This window comes from Saccopteryx leptura, chromosome 5 (genome assembly GCF_036850995.1).
Source record: "Saccopteryx leptura isolate mSacLep1 chromosome 5, mSacLep1_pri_phased_curated, whole genome shotgun sequence".
NCBI classification, from domain to species: Eukaryota; Metazoa; Chordata; class Mammalia; order Chiroptera; family Emballonuridae; genus Saccopteryx; species Saccopteryx leptura.
In genome coordinates this window covers 103,855,079-103,872,347 of record NC_089507.1, presented here as the reverse complement: position 1 = coordinate 103,872,347, position 17,269 = coordinate 103,855,079, and the positions used below count along the sequence as shown (strand labels likewise).

Here is a 17,269-nt window from a genome sequence, read left to right as displayed (position 1 = left end):
GTGGGTATGTGTTGGGTCACTGTGTGTAAAGAGGTTTACAGGCAGCAAAACTTGGAAGTCATTGATCTGAGGTATTTTAGAAAGTATATCGACTTTTAGAGCAAGTCTCTGCATGGAAGGAAGGTGCTTATAGTTAAGTCTTGATCATTGGTTTTTGTATATAGTATTGCCATCAGATATAATGAAACTTAGGAATGGTAACATGGAGATGTTTTTCCCCAGAGCTAACATAGTTCATAAATGGAAAATAAAGTTTATGACTTCAATTCTGAAGATTTATAGGAAAATAAAGTTGTCAATGTCCTTCCTAACATGTCACATGTATTTGTAGGTTTTCTAAACGGAATTTTAAAATATTCAAGGATACTCTGAAATACTTGGAATTTTCTTTAGTTTAGTATTTGTAGAATTACAGACTAAAGAGCAGAATTTTACTTCTAGATTTTGTTCTTTGAACTCTGAATACCTTAAACACTTAACAGAATTTTCTCACTTTTCATGACCCTTTGGCTACATTTTACTTTGAATACTTAATTTAACTATCCTATCTTAATTAAGCTTTTCAGATTAGTTTTTTGTTGTTTTTTAAGGTATAAGGGAAGTGTGTAGTTAGCTATTATGATACATCTGTAATTTCTTGTTAGGGAACTATATATTTCTTCTGGAAGCAATTAATGATTTTCTTTATAACCAACTATAAGTAGAAGACAAGTTTTCATTAGGAATATGTTGACATGTCATTTGTTTTTGCCCTTTTTATTTAATTAGAGTAACCAGTAACTCCTATATGTGTGGATTTTAAAGCAGATACTATTAAAATAAAGTCCTGAGCTTTTTGAAGAGAGCAGTGAAAGAAGTCAGAGTTGATGGGAAGATTCTGGAAGCTGAGTTCTTGAGTAATGGAACCTCTTGGAATAGAGAAATAAAAATATATATTTTTTAATTTTTATTTTTTTTTTTGTATTTTTCTGAAGCTGGAAACGGGGAGAGACAGTCAGACAGACTCCCGCATGCGCCCGACCGGGATCCACTCGGCACGCCCACCAGGGGCTACGCTCTGCCCCTCCGGGGCGTCGCTCTGCCACGACCAGAGCCACTCTAGCGCCTGGGGCAGAGGCCAAGGAGCCATCCCCAGCACCCGGGCCATCTTTGCTCCAAAGGAGACTTGGCTGCGGGAGGGGAAGAGAGAGACAGAGAGGAAGGAGGGGGGGGGGGTGGAGAAGCAAATGTGCGCTTCTCCTATGTGCCCTGGCTGGGAATCGAACCTGGGTCCCCCGCACGCCAGGCCGACGCTCTACCGCTGAGCCAACCGGCCAGGGCCTTTTTTTTTTTTTTGAGAAATAAAAATATTTTAAACTTGGGTTACTTCAGGGAGAGACAGAAGCAGAGTTCTCCATTTCAGGTGGAACTGGTGAGGGCAGAGCATTTACTAGTTACCAGCCCATCCTGTTCTTTCACTTAATCGGTATTGCTGCTACAGGATATAAGTAGCTAATGATGTGTCAGGACTTGGGGAAAACATGATCTGACTGTAGTGTTATTAAGTAGTGATGGGTTTGATTGAAATGCCAGAGTGAGTAGCCTGATGAAGCATATGTTGGTACTTAGGTCAAAAGTCTAATCTTGGATGGCCAAGGACGTGGGGACTGTGGATACAGTGGGGTAGGTGGTTTTGAGTTATACATACTTGCTTGGGGGTGGGGGAGGAAGGAATAATTGTTAAGGCTTTAAGAGAGAGAGTATACTTGAAGATGGCAGCTACAAAGTAAGTATGAGACAATAATTACAAATTCAGTTTATAGTCATAAACTGTCATTAAAAGCATCCTATTTGAATGAAGGTGAATGAAATCACTCAACTTCTATAAATCTGGATTCTGACTCAGGTCTTTATTCCTTTTCACTAAAATTAAGTGATTATTTCTCTCAGGCCTCTATTTATTCCAGATCAGGCCTCTGCTTACTCTAGTAGTATATGAATTTTTGAAATCTTGAAGAGTTTTTAAAATGGAGAGCCTCGTTACCATTCCAGTGAGGAAAAAGGCTGTCCTTCTTTTTAGACATTGTGGCGCCTGACGTCTGCTAGTGTCAATGCAGGCTAGTTGTTTTTCAGCATTCGTTTTCCTGTGTTCCTTGTTTGCCAATTGGGTTACTGTCATTTTTTCTTCATTCTTACTTTCCTCTGCCTATTACTATACGTAGATAGTCAAGGCTTTGGCATAGCCCCACGGAGTGATCAAATCCATTTTCTGGATTGAGTGTGCCTATAAGATGAGGATGACTAAAATAACTGGTTGTATTAGCAGAAGGTCTCAAGGAACTGAGGGAGACTTGCTTTTTGTGTTTCTGTGACTCGGTGAGACAGCCCGTGGGAAAATGGTAAGGCCTGGCTCTTGGAGTGACAAGCCTCCAGAGGGAGTTGAATTAATGTGCAGCCTTCAAGTAGAGAAAGTTGAGTCAGTGTAGTTTACTCCCTCTTCCGGGGCCCACACCTACTACAAATGTACTTACATTTGAACTTTTGCCAACCTCCCAAGTTTAAAAAGGGGGGTTTTGTGGAGTTGGAAAAGCTAAAGCAGAAAGGGTTTCCATTAAAAGTCTCCTGTTCTGGTTGCTTATTCAAGCTCTCATTATAGATGCTGTGAGGACCAAATACTTCTTTTTTTGTGTGTGTGTGACAGAGAGAGAGAGAGATAGATAGATAGATAGATAGATAGATAGATAGATAGATAGATAGATAGATAGATAGATAGGGATGGACAGACAGACAGGAAGGGAGAGATAAAAAGCATGAATTCTTCGTGTGACTCCTTAGTCTCCTTTGTTGTTCATTGATTGCTTTCTCATATGTGCCTTGACCAGGGGGCTACAGCAGAGTGAGTGACTTCTTGCTCAAGCCAGTGACCATAGGGTCATATCTATGATCCCACACTCAAGCCGGTGACCTTGGAGTTTTGAACCTGGGTTCTCCGTTTCCCAGTCCCACGCTCTATCCACTGCGCCACCACCTGGTCAGGCGAGGACTAGACAGTTCTAAGAAATTATCATTGCTGTAGTTGGGAAACTGCAGCTGTGGAGCTGAGGGCCAGAGAAGCACAATGTCCTCACCCAATGGGCGCGATGAGCCCTGTCAGGAATTCAAAATACCTTTGAAGACAGTTGAATTGAGTATGTGTCTGAGTTTGTTAGGCTATCATAACAGAATGCTCTAGACTGGGTGGCTTATCCGGACACTTATCTCTCACAGTTTTGGAGGCTGAGAAGCCCAACATGAAGGTGCTGGCCAATTCAGTTCCTGGTGAGGTCTGTCTTCCTGGCTTACACAGGCCAGAGAGAGAGAGAGAGAGTGAGAGAGAGAGAGCGCACATTGGTGTCTTCCTTTTGTAAGGACAGTAATCTCATGAAGCCCCATGTTTATTACCTCATCTAATTTGAGTTACCTCACAAAGGACTCACTCACTCTGAGTACAGTCACAATGGGGAATAGAGCTTCAGCATGTGAATTTGCAGGGGACACATTCAGCCATTAACAGTCTGTGTATGTGGCAGAGTTTATTGTTTCCTCTACACAGCTGAATTGGCATGTTCCCATATTCCCAGCTTCTTTTGCAGCTGTGGTCACATGACACTGTTTTGGCCAGTGAGATGTGAGAGGTCCTCCAAAGACTTACGGGAAATACTTCCTTCCCAGATAAAGAGAGAGGCTGGTGTGGTGAGGCTTTCCCAGTCTGCCTTTCCTCTTGGAGGTGCGCAGGGCTGCTGAAGCAGAGCAGGATGATGAAAAGAGCCCAGGGTCCTGATGTCATCACTGAGTTCCGAAACAGCCGTGGACAGCTTAATGCCAGATTCTGGTGAAAGGTAAAACGAGCCCCTGTGGTTTCAGTGACTTTTAGTCTAGTGTATTAACATGTGTCCCAGAGCATCATCACTGATACAGTCTATAAGGGAAAGCCTTTCTCCTTTTGGAGGTGGAAGGAGGTACAGTCTTAGGAAGACCAGATGTCTTGAGACCTCCCTAGACTTTCCACCCTCAAGGTGTGTACACATCATGCTGAATTTATTGTATGCAGTTGTCTTCACTAGTTTTGAGTTCTAGGCATCAGGAACCACATCTCACTTATCTCTAGATCTTTAGGGCACAACCCACAGCTCATACATAGGAGGGACATAGTGATTGTTTAAGTACGTAAGTAGACAGACAATCTTGGTTCTGGTCTTGTGACAATGGTTGGTTTAATATCCTTACTTTGGTTGTGATGTCCTCCAAAACAAGGCTATCTCTTTCTTGGTCATAGAAAGTTCATGAGGTAACCTGAAGAGAGGTAAGATTTCCATACTTTAATGAAAATTACCGAGGCTATATAAATACATAGCTGTTCTCTGGGGTTTAGTTTAGAGCCAGACAGTTCTCCAAAGATCCAGACAGAGACATGCCCTATTTTCATTGTGGAAGCAGAAATCAAATACTCTTCAATTTATAGTGTTAAAATTATGAAGCATTTTAGTCATTTAGAAAAACACATAACCATTTGGAAACATGTAACCACTGTTTCTGGCACGCGAGCCTACTTTTTTCTTTGAGTGAAAAATGGAAATGCTCCAGTCGGACTGTAACAGTGAAATAGGAAATTGAGTGATTGGAGGACAAAGCATGTCCTTCCACAGGGGAAAAAAAAATCTATTTGACCCATAATATGGCTTAAATTTGAGAAATAACAGATTTGAGATGAAAACTTCTAAAATGATAGGATTGTTGGTTCTTGTTTTAGCAATAAGGAAACAGATCTAGAGAAAGTAGTAAGTCAGGGTATAGATTTGTGGGCCTTTTATTTAAGGGTCTTTCTACTCTAACAGCTTTACTGATAACTTATTAGAACAAAATTGTATTGAATTCCATCACCCACAACCACCAGGACCACAGGAATAGTCATACCAATATTCTGTTCATTTAGCTTGCTGCAGTAGGCAGATGGAGATCAGAGATCAGAAGAATGTTGGGATTTTTTTTTCTTTTTTGGAAAGACAGAATTAAATTGGTACTTGTGCTGTGTGATTTGAAAGTGGAGTTAGGGAAATGGGGCCAGACAGGGTTAGGTTGTGGTCAGGAAGCAGGCACAATTCATTGATCAGGTATCTTATAACAGTTTTTATCTAGATGGTGGGAGATGAATGTGAGGTTAGGGTTGTTGCTTAGGAAAGAATTAGCAACTACACATCAGGGAGAAAAGGGGGATGTCTGTCATTTTGTAATGGTAGTGTGAGCTTGTTCTGAGCATTCTTTATGTTCTCATGGCAACACTGGGGTCAGTTGTCAGTAAGTCAGGCTTGTCTTTTCCTGTTGTCAGTAGAGCTGCTCTTTACTTTTCCAGTAGTTTATTTAATTATACCCTGAATGTTGATGCTTGAGGAAGAATAGATTTTAATAAAAGAAGGATGGGCTGTAAATGGGGAGTCTGAAGTTACTGTTTCTAAGCAGTCATTGTTTTTTTAACATTATAGTTGTTCAGTGTTAATATCTCAGGTTAAAAAAGAGGCAAATGAGCCCTGGCCAGTTGGCTCAGTGGTAGAGCATTGGCTGAGTGTGTGGAAGTCCTGGGTTCAATTCCTGGCCAGGGCACTCAGGAGAAGTACCCATCTGCTTCTCCACCTTTCCTCCCCTCCTTTCTCTATGTCTCTCTCTTCCCTTCCTGCAGCCAAGGCTCCATTGGAGCAAAGTTGGCCAGGCACTGAGGATGACTCTATGGCCTCTGCCTCAGGTGCTAGAATGGCTCTGGTTGCAGCAGGGCAACACCCCAGAGGTGCTGAGCATCGCCCCCTGGTGGGCATGCTAGGTGGGTCCTGGTTGGGCGCATGCAGGAGTCTGTCTGTCTGCCATCCCCCTACCCCCACCCCCACCCCCACTTCTCACTTCAGAAAAATACCAAACAAACAAAAAAGAGGCAAATGAGTAGTTGTCTCCTACTTTGAAAGGCTTTTTTTTTCTTCCAATTATCACAATGACTTTGTACTCTTCTGGAATTTGGCAGCATATATAGAAGCAGAACTGCAGTGCTATAATTAAAGTATCCTTATAATATAAACATATTATCATCTTTAAAGATGCCATCCAGTTATTGATCAGGAGATAATGTTAATGGTGGTGTTAGTGATAGTGCCAAAAACACCCCTCCCTGAATCACTAGAAAATGTAGAAAAATCAATGTAGAAAATCCAGTATAGAAGTCAGAAGCAAGTGGTAGGTTAGGTGAGTGTGGACCAGAGTCAGATATTGGTTGTAGCCCAGACTTTGCCTTTTCCCTGTGGGCTCAGCCAAGCCACCTGTAATAATGGCCTCAGTTTCCTCTTCTGTAATAATGAGAGAGTTGAACCAAATGGTCTGTGTTTCTTCCAAAGTTTCTGTCATTCAGTCCTTTTGAAGATGGTCTCCTGTTTTGAAAATATTTGTTTGGTTGCCCAGTTGGGTCAGGTCATCATTTTTATGGAATTATTATTCAGCTCATGAAGACAGGAATGTGTGAGGGCTTTGAAAGCTAGTCCAGCCGGATGCTTTTTCTCTTCTGTCGTTTCCTTCCTCTCCCAGGAGAGGAGGCCTGATCAGCCATCTTCCCAGTCCATCCTCTCTGTTGTTTCCTGAAGTGAATGACTGAGGTGTTTCCTTCTTAGAAAATAACAAAATAAAAATGCTAAGTGAGGCCTGTTTATTCAGGAATTTGCAGTTTGGGAATAAAGTCTGGTAGCATTTGTTAGCAATTTGAATTTTGTGATTATAAAATCACATAATATAAAATTTTAAATATTGTTCTATGTAAATATTGAAATAATTTAGAAACAAAAAAATTGATCAAAAGTTGCACAATTTCAAAGACTCCAGAGAGTATTTATGGGGTTGCTCCGTGGCAGCTTCACTTTAGATGGCAATTGGAAAGCCTTCTCTATTAGCGGTATCATGCTCTCCATGCTACCTGTCACTGTCAGGCATTAAGGTTTCTGCTAATGTGGGCTGATATGTAATGTGCACATAAATCTGAACATGTTTTTGTAGCCTTCAGAGTTGTCAGTAACTTGCAACAACAGTGCTAAAACACTATGAAGACAAAACAAGAGGTGGGATGCATCATGCTGTCAATTCAGGGGAAAGCGCCAAAGTACACTTCCAAATCCTACACAGTTAACCTTGAGAAGCAGCAGAACAAAGTGGTTAAGAGTGTAGACTCTGGAGCTAGCTGTGTGATGCTGCTTTGTAGCATTAGCTGTTACCTAGATTCTTTCTCTGAGCCTCAATTTCCTATCTGTACAATGGGGTGAATTTTAGTATCTACCTCAAAGCTTGTGTGGCACTTAGTAAACATGAAAACACAGATTGTTGGACCAGCTCTCAGTGATTCTGATTCAGTAGCTCTCAGTTCAGCATTTGCATTTAAGCAAGTTCCTTATTTGTGCGATGCATCTGGTCCTTGAACTACACCTGGAATAGCTTCTGTACACACAAATGAGCATATGAGAAAATAAAGGGCATACTGTTTTAGAACCTGACACTTTCTCCCATTTGATACTTTGTAAATATTTACTCTTCTATTATTTTAATATTATGATTTTTTAAGCTGCATTGTATTTTATTATTATAGTTAATGGTTTCCTTTTTTCTCACTGTCACAGATAAAATATACTTACACATAAATTTTATTTACATCTCTGATTATCTCCTTGGAGTAAATTCCTAGGAGTAGAATTACCAGAATCAAGGGGGTGTACATGTTAAAGCCTTTTGTCACATACTACCAACAAATTCTTCAGAAAGAAAATAGCAAAAATCTATCTTTTTAGGATTAGTCTCTGAGAGGAGATACTGATTTTCTAAATGTAAGGGAATGAGGAGAAAACAATCATTAACTTTATAAAACTCATGTATTTGGTCCTTAGTGGGAGTAGGCAAGAAGAGTGTCTATGGATTTATAGAGAAGACAAAGATATAATCAAGGGAAGTGAGGGGAGGAGCAACAGGGACTGCCTTGTGGCTTGATTTCAGAGTAGGTTTAGGATTCAGATTTGAATTAATTTAATTATGGTGTAATATGTACCTTATACAGGCGATTTTATACAAAGAAGAATAACTAGTGCTTCATTTTAGTATATATGTGATTTCTGACTGTGGTATGTAGGAACCCCTGGATTTGGATCTTTGGGTTAATAAAGTCTAGCCCATGCTCTATCCTGTGTGGACATCTCTAGCCCTGGACCGAGCAGTTGAGACTCTCCTAAAGGGACTTGGCGTGGCTGCACCTGGGGAAATTCAGCCTCACCAGGAGAAAACCTAATCAGCATAGATGTCATGCCAAAAAAATCTGTGACTCTTGGGAAAGGGGATGAGTAGGAGTGGAGGCCAAGGTGAAGAATGTGTGGTATGTAAGAGGAGTGGCCTGCCCAGGTCGTCTGGCCCTAATGGTGGGGCCAAAGCTCTGCAGCCCTTATTAACTCCTAAACCCCTGTAGTGGAGACGACAGATAAACCAGGTTCTCCTGGATTATCAGAATGTTGGTGCTAGTAGGGATCTCAAGGGTCATCTGGCCCAGCCTTCTCTTTTTACAGATAAGGAAGTAAATAATTCATTATTTTCAATTAAACTTTACCTCATATGTTTCCGATAGTCAACCTTGCAACAAAACTGGCTAGTTTTTCTTTCCTTGATCTGGAAGAGCTGAGCATTTGAGAATTGAAGTGGTTGAATGGTAGGTAGTAAAGCAGACAGCAGGGGTGACTGTGGTCCTATTGTTCAGCCTGGGGACACGACATTGATATAGTGTCAAATGTGCACCTCCCCCTGAGGCAAAGGAATTTCACTGTACCTCTTTAGATCTGCATATTCCTGCATGATCCCAGAACTTCAAAGTAGCCTTAGACACAGGGTAGCATTCTTCTTGCACCAGTCTCATACTTTCTGGAATTTATAAATACTAGTTTTCTTAGTTCAGTTTTAAAAACTATTTTTTTCCTTTTAGTAAAAAATAAAATAAAAACCCAAAACGTGACCAATAATTCTTATAAAAAATAATAGCTACTGTGAACACAAATTGTGCCTTCTAACACTTGGTGATGCTGTCAGACCACAAAACACTCTTCACTCATAAAATTAAGGGTACTTGATCTTCAGATCTCATCAAGCTGCTTTATGTAGGAGACAGAACCTCTGAATCACTTAGTGGTCATCTAGCAAATGTTCTATGATAAATGTAATTACTAGGATAAGGCAGTTGTAAGGCCAGTGAGTTTAAGGTGGTCAGTTATTAGAGAAAACTGTTAATTGGACAGCATTTCAATTGCTTACTGGTTTATGCAGATTAATGGGCTGCACATCAATGAAGTGCTAATGTCTTCCTGGGAATATTTATGCAAGCCAGTGTACTCATATTTATTTCCCTATCAGACAGTAATCTGAGTTGTCCTTCTGTGGCAAAAGACTCATTGCTTATACACAGCAATTAATGTTGTGGACTTTTAGGGAGCGGTTTATTGGATCATCTTATTCAAGAGGGAGCATAATCAGCTGGTTTAGAAAAATGGGCATTTGGTTGGGTTCCCTGTTCAGATCTGTTATCAAGAGAAGCAGGCACTTGTCTCATTCTGAGCTCCTTTGAGAGCAAATGAGGACATACAATTTGTCCAGAGCATGAGTTGACCTCCCCTCCTGTCCCGTTTTTGGTCCCTTCTATAAATCTGAACTCTACACTTCTCTTGACCTGAGTGTCAGCTGGTCAGATTTAGTCAAGCAGTATGCGAAAGGCAAAGGAGATGTTTCTGGGGATAAGAAACTTCCCTTTGTGAGTTTAATGTAAGAAAACTTCTAGTTTTAATGGAAGCAGATGGAAGTATCCTAAGAGAAGTAGCAACAGTATCTTGTGGGGATAGGAAGAAGGGAAACCTCAGGAGGAGTCGGAAGGCTTCATGGAACGAGTTACTTCATTTGGATGCTCTAATCCTTTAGTGTTTGCCCCTCTCATTCAGTACTGTTTGTAGAGTGCCCGTGATGTGGCACAAGCATGGCGCTGGGATGCAACAGGGAGTAAAGCCAGGAATGTTGCTGGCCCCCATGGATCCCAGACAAAGGCACAAGAAGTCTGTGGCTCCAGCTTTCTACCAGTTCTTTTGTGTCAACTAGTCACCATGTGGCTACTTGTGGCGTACGTATGAGGCTGTGAGGCATGTGCTAGAGCTGTGGGAGAGATTTCATTCAGCCGGAGGTCTCTTCCCTTCTGAAGGGATACCCTTGTAGGCAGACACATGAAACATCAAGTTAAGGGTCAAATTCATAGGGAGAGGGCGATCAAGTAAAATTGTGTTAGGTTGTCCAGGCAAGCAGGAGATAGATGGTTCTTGAGGAATGGCCATGGGAAGACTCATGGAGAGGTCAGTTTCATCCACACTGTAGAAATTACTCTCCTAATGAGAGGGCCAAGAGCGTGTGGGGCCTCCAAAGGCAAGACAGAGAGAGAAGACTATAGGCTTAGGAACTGTTCCTGGAGAACTGTTGGTGTCAAGAGACTGAGAGGGAGGAGGACACTTGGGTGGACAGGTGGTGGGGAGAACCAGGAGAAGGTTGTCCAAGGGGCTGGCTTTCAACTCAAGGAGACTGACAGTGGCCTCACATTCCAGGGAGAGGCTGAGGAGAGTGTACCTTAAGAAGCCAGGAGCCCTGAGGAAATCCCCTGAATGGGTTCTGATTTACAGATGAGGAAATCAAGACTCAGATATATTAATTTGTACAAAATCGTATACGTAAGTGCATAATTCAGGATAAATGGTCTTCAAACCTCATGCCCTTTCCCATTATACCATTGTTAACTTCTTATGGACCAAACAAGGTTTAAAGTTGAAATAACAAAGTTGTAGTGGTCTAGCAGGAACCAAGTGATCTTTAGATAGTAATTTTAATAGCTATTTAATATGTACTATTATTTATTACACTATGCAAACAGAGAAGCACAGAAGTCAATAAAGTGTACTGTTTGGTGAATTTTTAGAGTGAACACACCTGTGTAATCAAACTTACATCAGGAAACAATATTACCGGCACCCAGAAGCCCCTTTTATCCCTTTTACTCCCTCCGTGTTCCTAAGGTAACTATTATTGTGCTAACACCAAAGTTTGGTTTTGCCTGCTTTTGAACATTATGTACATGGATTCATCCAGTACGGACTCTTTCTGTCTGCTTTCTTTTACTCAGTGTTATATTTGTGAGATTCAGCATGCTGTTGCTCCAGCTGCTCTCTGTTTATTCTCATTGCTGTGTAGTATTCCAGTGCAGCCTCCTAGTGATGGAGATTTAGATTGCTTCTAGTGTGGAGTTGTTATGAAAAGAACTTGCTGTCATGAAAACGGACACCTATTTGAGGAACTATCGCCACCTCGTGGTCTCACCTCACTCAGGCCAACTTATTGTTCCTATTGGCATGTGTTCTGTCTTCCTGAAGTTTCTTGCCTCCTTTCCCACTTTCTAAATATAAAATATGTGCCTTTTTTTTATAAAAATATATTTTTGGTGGGTGAAAAAAACTTGTGAGAAAACAAATTTGACATTTTTCCCAAAGCTTTGCTATTTGGCATTTGTACAGCGGCATATTTGCAGCCAGTTTTTCCGAGAGTTTGGAGTTCCAGTAGCAGTGGGGCTGGGCAGAGCGAAAAGTCGCGTTTCCCTGCTTGTGTGGATTGCTCTGGCTGGGCATCATTTGTAAGCCTTCTTGTGGACTTGTGGCCTTACAGGTCTTGTGGGCACTTGTCCAACGTGGATGGGTACCGGTTGGTGTCACTGTTCCTGGTCCAAGAATCAACCTCAAATTCAGGCAGCTCAGGAATTTGTCAGCTTAAGGCTTTGCTTTTTGGGGAAAATTCCCATTTTAATTCACTCTGCTCTTCTCTCTCTCAGCCTTTTGCCTCACCACCCTCCCTCTGGGAACTGGGGGTGCTCAGGCAAACAGCTGGAGATCCAGGGGAGCATTTCCCCTGTTCAGCTGAGCCAGGCCTCGAGTTTGCTGGCCTGCAGTCAGAAGTAACTGGGATCTTAGATATTGTCAGAGGATTGCTCAATCTCTTAGAGACAGCCTGGGAAAAGTTGTCTTAAAGAATTTCTTGGCGTTTTAACTTTCCAGAAGTAGCTTTAACAATTCAAAAGTTTAACTGTTTAGTTTTGATTGGTTATGGTTATAGGTCATCTGTAAGCCATGGTTCAGGTATTGTTTTCAAAAGGATTCAACCAACTAGTAGTACTTCTAGGTACAATTTGATTTTAAGTGTTTAGGTAAACATGAAATTTAACATAACCTCTAAGTTCTGATTTGTCAATATCATAGGATGAGTTTTTAAATTTCACCTTTTTTGATACGCAAATATGCAAATGAACAACTGGAGCCAAAATAGTACGGTTGAAAACGAAGCCACAATAAATGTTTGTGTCATTAGCCCATTTGTGAAATTTTTCTTTGGCAGTGTTTAACCTCTGAAGAGCAATCAATACAAAATACCCAGGTTATGCCTGCAACTGGGTCCAGAATGAACCTATAAAAGGGGGAAAAAATGAAGAGCAAGATCCCAGATTCATCTATAAGAATGGGATTCCTTATCCTCTGGGAGAGGAAAGTTTCGTAATGATGTCATTTGTTGCTTCACAGTTCTTAAAGGCAGAATTCTAACAGGTGGCATTTTCAGTGCATGTTGTTAGTATCTGTCTAAAATGTAATCCTGTATTGTTGTTAAATTGCTTAGTATCTCTCAGTGAGCCCTCCCCCTCAGAACAAGCCCTCACCATCAGGCCTGTCTGTTTTTTTGCTACATCCTTACAGTCTAGCTGAAGCCATTCAGAACTCTGTGTTGTACTTTGAAGGTGTGATAGACCATTTTTAAACTTTCCAGAAGGTTCTTAATGTGTGTAGCACCAATGGATCTTAGAACCATTGAATCTTAGTGAGATGACTTGGTGGTCATTACTGTTCAAGGCCTAGAAAGTTGGAGTTTTGTGTATAAGATTTCCTAGACTGTTAAATAAAATACGGATGGCTTTGGTCCTCCCATAGTTTGACTAATAGTAGCATCCACTGATTGAATTTTCACAGATGTGCCAGGGATGATACAGGGAACTCACATCCACATTTCAGCCAGCTCTTACAGCCATATTCATTTTAACTCATTGGACCACTGAGGGTCAGAGAAGGTATTAAGCTTTGTCCAAGATCTCAAGCCAATTTTCTTTCTGTTGCCACTGAGTCAACATTAGTTTTTCTTCATTGACTTCATACTTTAAAAATTACTTTCTGTATCATTTGCTTGACCAGAGGAATGAATATGACAAGAATGTCTTCATGTTTATTTCTAGAAGAATGTTTCTTGTAGTAATAATAATAACCACTTACAAAGTGCTTTTAGTTCCAGGCATTTCTATCTCATTGTTTCTCTCAGGCTTCTGTATTGCTGCTCAGTGAGGAAAACTGGCAGGTCCTCCCAGCTCGACCTTCAGTTGTTTGGCCTGCTGCTTTGTTCTCAGCAGGTCATGGGCTCCCTCTACTGGTAGTTAACTGTGACTCGGTTACTTATCTAAGTATTCCCATCCCTCACCCCAAGGGATCTGAGGAATGTGAAGACAAACCAGAAACGGGCTTTGCAGCGAAGAGGCGATAGGATTTATATCTGTATTGCTTTAATACAAGGTGGAGATCAGTGAATACTAGGAGAAGGGAACAAAGAAAATTCCGTAGCTGTTTAGAGGCCAGAGCGCTTAATTGCACCTGGGAAATTAGGGTAGGCTTTGTGGAAGATTCGACATTTATCTGGATCTGAAGGGGTGAGTGAGAGTTGGCTGTGGCAGTCCAGGGGTGGAGAGGAAGAGGACCAGCACTCCTGCTGCAGGGAACTGTGTGCAGAGGTGCAGGCGAGGAAGGCAGAGATGTGTGCAGACACAGGGAACAGGGAGTGTTTGTTTCCAGTCAGTCAGAGGATAGGATCTATGACATGGAAGAACTCTCTTAGGATCAGAGTGGCATTTCCCAGCCTTGGTGGCAGTGAGGAACATGGTTGACAAAGGGAAGAAGTTGAACAAGGTCATTTAGGTGATGGTTGCCATTTGTTGGTCATGGCTTCAGGGCGGAAAGTCATTAAGAAGTGGCCAGAACCAGCTCCTAGATCCTTCCCTAGCCTGTATGTACACAGTGACAGAGGTTACTCCTGGTCACTTGAGCCCCTCCTTATTAAATAACCTTTCCTGGACCTGGTGTGGTTTACTGCATGAGGGGTACAAAGACTCCAGTCTGGGCCATAGGTAGGCTTAAAATCTGCACACTTGACCCAGACCCGGGGCTTCTACGCTCCCTTTCCCAACTGCAGGGCAGACCAGTGAGAAGGAAGGAAGGGAGATGTTTGCTTTCATTTACAGCAGAACTCCTCCAGCGCCCACCCTCCTGTGCTCTCCAGGTAGGAGACAGGCTGAGGTCCATCTTACTACACTGGCCCTATGGAAGGACTTACTAGACACTAAATCCAAAGAGAAATTAAAAAAAAAAAATAACCCAAGCTAAAACTTGTTTCCTAAACTAAGAACTGAAGCCTTTTCATTCTGTACACTCAAAGCTCAACCCACGTCGTGGCTCCAGGGACCAAGACGTGTCTGTACCCTGGTGCTGACCTTCAGGAAAGACCAGAAGTGGGGGGTCTTGTGCTGCCTCTACCTGTGGGACTAGTGGGAATGTGGTGCGGAGGAGGGGGGCAGGCGAAGTGAGGGACTGTGGAGGTCACTCAGGAAGACAAAGGAAATAGTCATTATCCAGGGTTTGAGTACTTTGCCTTCTCGCTGTCACCACAGGGAGGTAAACGCTAACTTCCTAGTTGCTCAGGCCAGAAACCTGGTCATCTTTGATTCCTCTGCTTTTATAACCCATCTCCAGTCCTGCAGGCAGTCCGGAGGCTTTCCTCCAGCCTGCCCTGTAGCCGTCCTGGTCTAAACCATCTGTCCCCTGCATTATTATAGTAGTTGCCTTCCTGACTTCTTCTTTGCCTGCTTCAGTCTGTTCTGAACTCAGTAGCTAGAGTGATCTTTTAAAAATACAAGTCATATCTTGTCACTTTTCTGCTCAAAACCCTGAATGGCTGGCTCCCCATATCTCTCAGGGTAAAGGCCAGAGACCTTACAAACTGGCTATGCCTCATACTGTCTGGTGCACACCTGCCTATGATCTTTGTGCTGGCTGTTCCCTCTGTCTGGAATGCTCTTTTCCCACGTGTTCACAGAGCCTCCCCTCCCCCACAGTATGGTGGTTTTAGGAGGCAGTGATTTGGTGTCATGGAGATTATCCATGGTTTAGGGCAGTATACTTCCTTTTATGGAAGTATACAGCCCTTCTTGTCTAAAGATTAACTAAAATGAAATTGCTGTTAGCTTTTAAAGACAGTTGGGACTACACAGAGGTTTATATGGTACATTTTATTTTTCAACCAAGGAACATTTTTTCCTGAGGGCCAGTATATGAAAGTTAGGCTAGCTACGATGAGATCGCTGACTCAGCATGTGCAAGGTTAGTAATTCTTCAGTTGGTGAAAGGTTATTTAAAAGATCAATGCAGTAGCATTTAAGGACTGTTTGGTGTAATTTTCTTATATGTATTATTATTTCGTAATTTTGAGCCTTGATAATGTAGTTATACCTAAAACCTATAAACAATGACCATCTAGTTTTTCTGTTTTTATCGATTATTTATTCTATAGTATGCATGTTTATCTTCATTTTCACAATATTTTTCTATAAAAATATTAGGCATTATAATTTGGGAGACAATATATAAATAGATTTTTGAGATCAGAGGACATTCATTTTCATTTGAGCTTTATACTACTGGCAACATTAGCATGGACAAGCTATTTAGTTTTTATTTTTCCGATTTACTGTGTATAAAGTGAAGATTCTAATTCTTCTGCTCTTAGGGTTGTTGCTAAAATCAGATGTGATCACATACCCATAAGTGCTATATCTAAAGCAATGATTCATTGTTGGTTGCCACTTGGAACAGTGTTTCTTATTGGATACAGCAGTGCTTTGGGACAGTTCAGGGATTCAGGAAAACATTGTTGATGACTTTGAAACCAAAACTCCTGCTTGCAGCTGATAGCCACTGGACCTATTTTGTTGTTGTTGTTTTGGATTTATTCTTTTTGAGTGCCCCCCTTCACCGTGCCAGAGTCCCTGGAAGCACACGCGTGTTCCTTCCTCTGGTCACCCCTGTGCCATATGTAAACACACACACTCTTTCCTCGGATGTTTGATTTCAGGGGCTGAAATAAAGATGGAGCCCTTCCTCCATCTAGGAGCAGTGCTGTTCATGGAGGACCACTTCACTTTTTCTGTTTACTGTAGATTTGACTTTGTTTAGCATTTATTCAGCTTCTGCCATGTGCCAGGACTTGGGTCTTTGCTGGACACGGAGACTCAAAACCGGAAAAGAAGTGGTTTTAGCTCTTACAGAGAACAGATGAAACCTGTGGTTACCCTCTGTTAGGCTGCCTTTTGTGACAAAATGACATCTGCACTGCTGATGAGGCCCTGCAGGCATGGAAATGGCGGTTCTGTAGACTTCCCTGGAGAGGGGGGAGAGATGGTAGTCCTGGGTGTTAGCCTGTTCACATGGAATCAGCACTCCCTTTAAGGTCAGAGAACTGGAAAGAGGATTAGTCATCATATCCTTTAGAGAGTTGCTAGGGAAGGCCCTATGTCAAGTAGCCTGCATAGTTAGGTCCTGCAACTGATTTTTGGTTTGGAAAATAAAGTCATCACATAGGGACAGAGAAGCATCAAATGGAGTGTTAATTGTCTTGAAATGTTTGCCAGATTTACTTTGGGGGCCAGGAGCAGGGTGGGGTTAGAACCAGGAGGTGTATCTATGGCAATAGGATACCTGCCCGATGGACCTACCATGCTTGATGCTCAGCCACCCTTTTCCTTGCAGCTCTGGCACCCGATGAATATTTATTTTCTTCTATCTCCTTAAATGTAACATGTTCACAGAGCACCCACTACCTGTGGGTTGAGCTGGTCTTTAGACATGGTGGTAGGACGTGTCCTATGTGACCTGAAATTCAGGGTGTGACCAGAGCCAGATTCAGGGATTATTTGTTTTAGTCACAGGCAGGCAGCACAGAGCAATATGTTCTTTTCTCTCCTTTACTCCCCAGCTAATTTTACATAAGAGCTCCAGAAAACATTGGGGTGAAGAAGTAAAGGGGACTGAGGGGATGACGTGCT

General features: G+C 42.0%; 1 protein-coding gene across 5 annotated transcripts in view; it reads left to right on the top strand.

Annotated features, from left to right (window-relative positions):
- The window catches only part of FAM107B (family with sequence similarity 107 member B), a 247,216-nt gene that overhangs the window by 207,464 nt on the left and 22,483 nt on the right, over nt 1-17,269 (top strand). Inside the window, exon 1 of one of the 5 annotated variants that reach the window (XM_066385129.1) lies at nt 3,758-3,857. The exons of 3 other annotated variants lie outside the window; for them this stretch is intronic. The gene's annotated coding sequence lies outside the window, so the exon portion shown is untranslated. Of the gene's footprint in view, nt 1-3,757; nt 3,858-15,527; nt 15,549-17,269 lie in introns of those variants that run through there. One more of the 5 variants, XM_066385126.1, reaches the window with a different exon arrangement.